Source organism: Ruditapes philippinarum, unplaced genomic scaffold (genome assembly GCF_026571515.1).
Source record: "Ruditapes philippinarum isolate M1 unplaced genomic scaffold, ASM2657151v2 ctg288_1_1_1_1, whole genome shotgun sequence".
In the NCBI taxonomy this organism is placed as follows: Eukaryota; Metazoa; Mollusca; class Bivalvia; order Venerida; family Veneridae; genus Ruditapes; species Ruditapes philippinarum.
This window is the reverse complement of record NW_026860775.1, coordinates 178,030-185,443: the sequence shown is the minus strand read 5'-3', so window position 1 is coordinate 185,443 and position 7,414 is coordinate 178,030.

Here is a 7,414-nt window from a genome sequence, read left to right as displayed (position 1 = left end):
CCCATGCACTGCCTTTTGCCCTGTCCTGTTTTTGTTTGGGTTGCTCCTGGGCTCCTTGCCACTGGTACTTGTTGCTGGGGGTCGAGTGGGGGCTGCGTTCATTGAACGCCGCCTTTCCTTGTTGATCTTGTTTATCATATTATTTGTTACAGTTAAATTTAATGTTTGTTACATTTTGACTAATTGTATAACTGTTAAACAATTCTTAGTTATACATGCCAATGGTCTTCCAACTAAAGTTTTGTAAATGTGTTGCATTTTAAATTGTTACAGGACTTTGCAATTGCATTTGTATGCGAATCTATCAAGCATATTTCCCAACATTTTGGGTCGTTTTTTAACAGAAATAGAATCAAGGACTAATATTTAATAAACAAAGGTGCAGATGTTTTAAGAGAAAAGGGTGCTGATGAACTTGAATTCTTTTCTATCAATGATTTCTCTTAAATGTTTAAATTACACTTTTACATCACAGTGTTGATTTTATATACAGTTTTTGTATTTAATTATTTTAAATGCTGTATTATTGCCGTGTAATTATTGTTTTATGACAATACAATGCAAAATCAATGATTGTGTTGACATCTTTTGTTTCAGTATTTGTTAACAATAAAATTTTCGTGGTCATATTGAAGGTAAAATAGTTTATTGTGAACTTTTAGCAAACTTGTACATTCATATGCATAATAATTTCATTTGCTTTCAATAAAACTGAACATATTTTATACTTTTAAAATATCCTGTATCCATCTGTATTGTTTTACCAGTCAGCAATTGCTGATCAAGTTGCTAAAAAAACTTCCTATCTCCACGTACAACATAGACTATTTATTAGTTCTAAGCACCCGGCAAGAAAGAACAAAACAGTTATATCTCAAAATAAAATGTTTTATTTCAGAAAATATCTCTTAATGATATCATGTAAAATATGTGTTTGCATGTTATGATGGCACATATTTAGGATCCATTTATGTTCACCATTACTTGGTCCAGTAACAATTTTCTGTTAAACTTTATGCTCGGTTTCTGGCAAAAGAAGTAATTGGCACTTAAGACATTATAAAACTAGTACGACAAAATGATGAAATTTATTACATCATTCTTCAAAATACCAAACCTTATGTTGTAAAGAATATGTTGCCATTTTAAATCCTAATATATTCAATATTTTTCGAACATAATGACATTCCAAGAATAGATGCTTCAGACTTTCAGGCTGCATGTTACACATTAGTTTGTACTCGACAATTTCATCTTGAATAGATATTTATTTGTTGAAATTAGTCTATTAAGATGCTTATACTGAAACGTCAATAGTAGATGTAAAAAATTGCTATATACTAAGTTTAATTATATTTCATTATTTTCCGAACATGTTCCCATCTCTTTTCCGATTTAATTTCTGACTTCTGGTTTTAATTCTCATTTGCTTCGTATATAATTATTTATTTGTTGTTTTACTTTCATTGATTTCGTTAACTTATGTTTTTAATAGAGTGCACATGTTTTTTTACCTTAAGATTTTTTTATGTTGGGATTTACACTTGTGATGTTTTGGTAGAATTTCAAAAATGCATTAATTCCTAAATCATATAATTATTTAGAAATGCTCAAATGAGTAAAAGTCTTTTTGTAGTAAAATGAAATGTTCTAAATATTTAATACATTTTTTCATTCCTTATGTTAGAAGTATTCCTTATTATTGTTTTTCCCCCAGTTGTTTCATTAGATAAATATTGGGTTTTATTATACACCTTCAAATGAAATGTTGTGAAATATTGACGGAAAAAATGCGTATTTTCATTTCCCATATTTTCATTGTAAAAAAATACATTTTTTACTGCAGTGAAACATATTTTCCGTATTTTTACTGGTGTCATATATACACAATGATATAATACAGTGTATTTGTTATTGTTACAATTAAATATATCTATTGAAATCTTTTAAAAATTCCCATAAATAAGAAAAAATCAGCCATATCAAGATTCAATACTGTCATGGTGTTCATATTGACCATCCACAGTCCTTTCCGCGGAAAGGTATCTTTTCGGATGTCTGGTCATATCGTATACCGGAGTATAAATACGGCAATTATCAAAGGCTTTGAAGGAAGTGACACTCACATACACACGTTTACAAGGCGCCAATTTTCAAAAAAAGGTTATCGTTTTAGCTGCATCTTTCTGTTTTCCAGTTGTTACTTTTTAACGACATTGTTCAATATGAAATCATTATGATTCATACCTTTCAGTACTAAGATAAGTATTACTGTCATAGTTGTCGGATAGCTGGTAATTTAACCAAAATATCATATCTCCATATAATTTTGCTAATATTGTTTGCTTGTAAGTTGTATTGTTTTTCAGTAATATCAAAACATATTTTAGAACCTAGATAGTGCACATTTAAGCGATGTTAGACTAGACTAGTCTAACAACCTAAACAGAAAAAGTTTTGGAACTTCATCAAGTCACTTTGGAAAGACAACTCCGGCATTTCTCCACTTAAAGGTAAGGGTCGACTCTACAACGCTGCACGCGACAAGGCCAACATCTTAAACAAGCAATACATGTCGGTTTTTACTCATGAAGCAGAAAGTGATACCCCAACACCAGCAGGAACACCTTTCCCAGATATGGACACCATACAGATCAATGAAGAGGGCATCTTGAAGTTGCTACTCAACATCAACCCAAGGAAGGCTTCAGGTCCTGATAACATCCCAGCACGCATACTAAGAGACTGTGCTTCTGATCTGGCCCCAATCCTCACTTTGACCTTTCAAACCTCCATGGAGGAAGGTAAGGTACCGTACCAGACGACTGGGATCCAAGCCAATGTCACAGCCATCTACAAGAAAGGCTCAAGGCAGGATTGTGCAAACTACCAACCGGTCTCCCTCACAAGCCTATGCTGCAAGCTGCTCGAGCATGTCATTGTCAGCCAGAATGAAACATCTGGAAAGACATAACATCCTACACGATTGCCAACATGGTTTCAGAGCAAAGAGGAGCAGAGCAAGGAGGAGCTGCGAAACTCAACATCACCCTTGCGCATGAGCTGGCAGAATCACTTGACAAGAGGATTCAGACAGACATGATCATATTGGACTTCAGCAAGGCATTTGACCGCGGACCGGGTACCACATCAGAGACTCCTCAAGAAGGCCCATCATTATGGTATTCTAGGCAGGACTCTCCAATGGATCTTCTCCTTCTTAAGTGGTAGCACCCAGAGAGTGCTGGTCCAAGGTCGGTCATCTGAAGAAGCCCCAGTCAGTAGCGGCGTTCCTCAGAGCTCAGTACTTGGACCACTTTTGTTCCTCATATTCATAAATGACCTTCCAGAGAGACTACTCTCAAAGACTTGATTATTTACAGACGACTGCATCCTTTATCACCAGATCAAGTCCATCCATGTTCAGCAGCTACTTCAAGCGGGCCTGGATTCTCTAGTCAGGTGGGAATACTTGTGGGGCATGCAGGGCTAGCACTGGCAAATTGTTTCTTTGAGCCAATTTTTTTGCCGCAAAAATTGCCTGCCTGTATTTTATTTTCAAATCAGGCAATGGTACGGCATGAGATATTTAAAAAACATAAACTATATCCAACTTTATTTTGGTAGCTACATTTTTATCAAATTAACAAATCTTACATATATAATTTACAGTCAGTAATCATATAAAATCTTAGAGGTCAGTAATTATAACATTTGCCAAAAGTTAGGCAGCAAGGTTCCCTTTAAATCTAAGTCTGTAGCATGATAATGACAATAAGGTCAATCTTAATGTTTGTTTTTTCAAGAAAACTTTGTAAAGCTTCAAATGTCAAATAAATTCCTTCTCAATTTTATGTTTTTGGAACCATAATTAGGTCAGATTTTATTAACAATAACCCCCCCCCCCCCCCCCATCCCAAAACAAACAAAAAACAAAAAAAACCTCATAATTCCTTTGATCTGTTTATCAACAACAACAAGTTAAATGTTGATGCTGCACATCAAAGACGCCGCCAAATGATGTGAATAGTCAATCAGCATTGAAAATCGTTCTCTATTACAATTGAATATCCAAGGCACAAATTTTCTCCATGTTCTTGGTATGTGCTTGTTGTTTTAAATAATAAAGTTGCATATTTTTGTGAAAATTTTGTAGTCAATTTAATTATCAAGTTACAATTTCAGAGGAAGAATGATATTTAAATTGAGAAATATGCTATTTAGAACAAAACGCAACAATTAATTTGTATGTAAATTTATGGAATCATAAAAAATAAAAATTAATGCCAAAAATAGTTTGTCAGAGCCAGATCAACAATACTGTGATATACTGTTATATCACTATGGGTGACATACTGTTGCAGGTGGTTAGGATTTAATCACACATTTAAAACCCAGTATCTTAGTAACTGGTTAGCATAAAATAAAACTACTGATCTATTCAGTAATATAAGTGAAACACTGACAAGCTCTTCAGGTTATAATGCACTTACTGACTTGAGTAAACAATTTGTTTTATATTTTATTAATTATGTTTAATCCTTTCATTTAGTCAACGCTAATTGGGTTTGCTAATTGGTTTTTGGACAGCTAAATTGACATATGGTAATAAATTACCACTATATAGGTGAGCTGTCTGTGGTAGACATAGGTCACAATTTAAACACTTGTATACAGACACAATGATGAGCTGTTTACATTGTCTGGGTCAGTATTTTGTCCTTGCTGTGACCCACCTACAATTAAATGACCACTATGACCGTCTTCATCTAAACTTTTATTAAAAAAGAAGTATCAATTGTCGATAGTTTTAAAATTGGCCCGTTACTGCAATGGCATGTCACTCGAATAGAAATTTTTGTAGTTGACATAGGGAATCGAATTGGTGCCCACAAAACCTGTTTTCGATTCATAGGAATAAATTGTTGCACCTCTACATGTCCAATGGAAACATGAGAATTAACTGGTTCATTATCTTTTTAAAAAGTTGAAATCATTGGCATACATGTGAACTTTTTTTGATGATCAAGTGGGAGATTTTTCTTCAAAAAGAGGGAGATTTTAGAATTTGCAATAAACAAAGAATGAAGTTTTGACATCAAAAATTGGGAGATTTCATTAATTTATAAAAATACCTCTTATTTAAAGAAAAATCTTTGAAAATATGGCTTCAAAAAGTGGGAGTCTCCCACTAAAAGTGAGAGAGTTCACATGTATGCATTGGTTGGAAAATGATCTTATTCATGTGAAAACTGTTTATTAAATAAAGTCTCTGACTCATAGTTAAATTTCTCTGTAATGTTTTTAAGAAAATTTTAGCAATAGTTTTAGCAATTGTTTATGTACATATCAAAGAATTTATGAATAATCCACATCAACTAGCTTTTTTATTATAGTCCTTATATTGATACATTGAAATAAAAAAACTTTTTATATTTCTAAAATGGAATAAATTTCAATGAATATTAATTGCAGTCTTATTTTATTCTATAATATTACAGCTAGTTGTGAAGTTTCGTTGGATTACCACAATACAAAAAGAATATGCCTTATATTGTATCTTAACAGTATAACATAAAATACGAGATTTAAAAAAATTACAGGGCCATAATTGTCTAATGTTTAGTTTTACATATTTTGTTTTGCAGAATGATATTGTTAAGAGTCTTCTACTTTAGGCAGGTTTTTTTAAAACTAGGAGAAAAGTATATATTAATTAGTGAGGGGAATTAGGCTGGATTTCAGCCACAATCATGAAATAATGCCACTGGATTGTGTATGATTAGCACTGTGAAACTGCATAAAATTTAAAGTGAGATTTATATTACAAATTTATCTTGTGTGTCATAAAAGTTTTTGGTATTTTTAGTGTGAGATAAATATATGACATGCAATTTTTATACAGTACCTGGTGGCGGGAAAAATTACAACCTTGATTATAATCATAGTCAACTTTTGATCTACCTGGATTTAAGCAAGGTAACATTTACACTATATTGTATGGTTTGTAAAGATTACATAAACATTAAGTTACTTTATTTGATAAGAGTTACACTTGCAAGTTTAAGGAGGGTATCATTGAGATAAGAGACAAGGTTGCTGACATATATATAGCCAACAGGCATAGCTAGAATGTCATAATATTTGAAAGAATGATTTAATTATAGAAAAAATCCCTTCATCATATCTAAACCTATCATCTTTGTTGTTTTTTTCCAGTTTTAACAAAAGTATATAAAGCATAGCTGTAAGTTATAAGTACATAAAAACCATCTACCATGCTGAAGATACTGCCTCCTTGATGAAATTACATTATATGAAAATGTTTTCTCTCGTCAAATTTTGTATGTTGTATGATAATATTTATTCATGATATAATTTATGAAGCAGAAATATTTGGACATTAATTTTAATGGTTTTTTGTTGCATATTCTCATACTATTATCAGTTAAATACTCCTGTGGACTATTTAGCAATCTGCCTTTTATTTAAAAGCATACATTACCCACACACATAAGGGGTGTTTGATTATGATGTTATATACAACTAACGGCAATCAAATATTTTAATCTTTTAATCCATATTTATTTTGAAATTGAAATATTACGATTCACATAACATAAATTACTCATGCGTATCTGTTAAAGTCTGAATTTTTGCCAGCACTTCCCGCTAGCAGGTGTCGGAGTTCGTACTCGTCTTTTACAAAATTATTGACGCGGACCATTAGTTGTTATTATTAAGACGTTGCATTATCAGTACTGTTAAAATATCGTCTACTGAAAAGGATTAAAGTGTACAATTGTTAGGCTGCTCCAGTTGGTCTGGTCGTTATTAACATAACAGGTTGGATTGTAAAGTAGATTTGTTTACGTTTATGTCATCCGCTAATAGTGGACAAAACGAGATGGTAGAGTGCAAGACATTATAGTCGCACAACATAGGAGTGACGACAGGGAGGTGTCATAGGTTACGACAATTTGTATATACCTGAAATTACCATCTTGTAACGGTCATTCAAGTGGATAAAATCGCTCTACCGTTTATGTGGATGTTATTATACACGTTTAGTTTTTTATGGGAGTTTAATATAATTACAAGGAAAGCTTTTTATTGAAGGAATATATGCTTGCTGCAAAGTTGTTCAAGTTTTCTTTGTTAACAGGATTTAAACATAAAACCGTGTGGATTTACTAGTTTAATAAAAAGTAAGATTTAATATATAACCAACTGGTTTTACAGATATTAAAATCAATGTTTTATTCTATATTAATGATTTTGTAGATTTTGCATTTTATACTATTATTCAGCATTTCTATTTCTATACTTTTGGGTATTTTTGTAAAGTATAAAAAATCTCATACAATAGCTAAATGCAGTATGCATTGTTTCCACATTGGTATTTGATTCATGA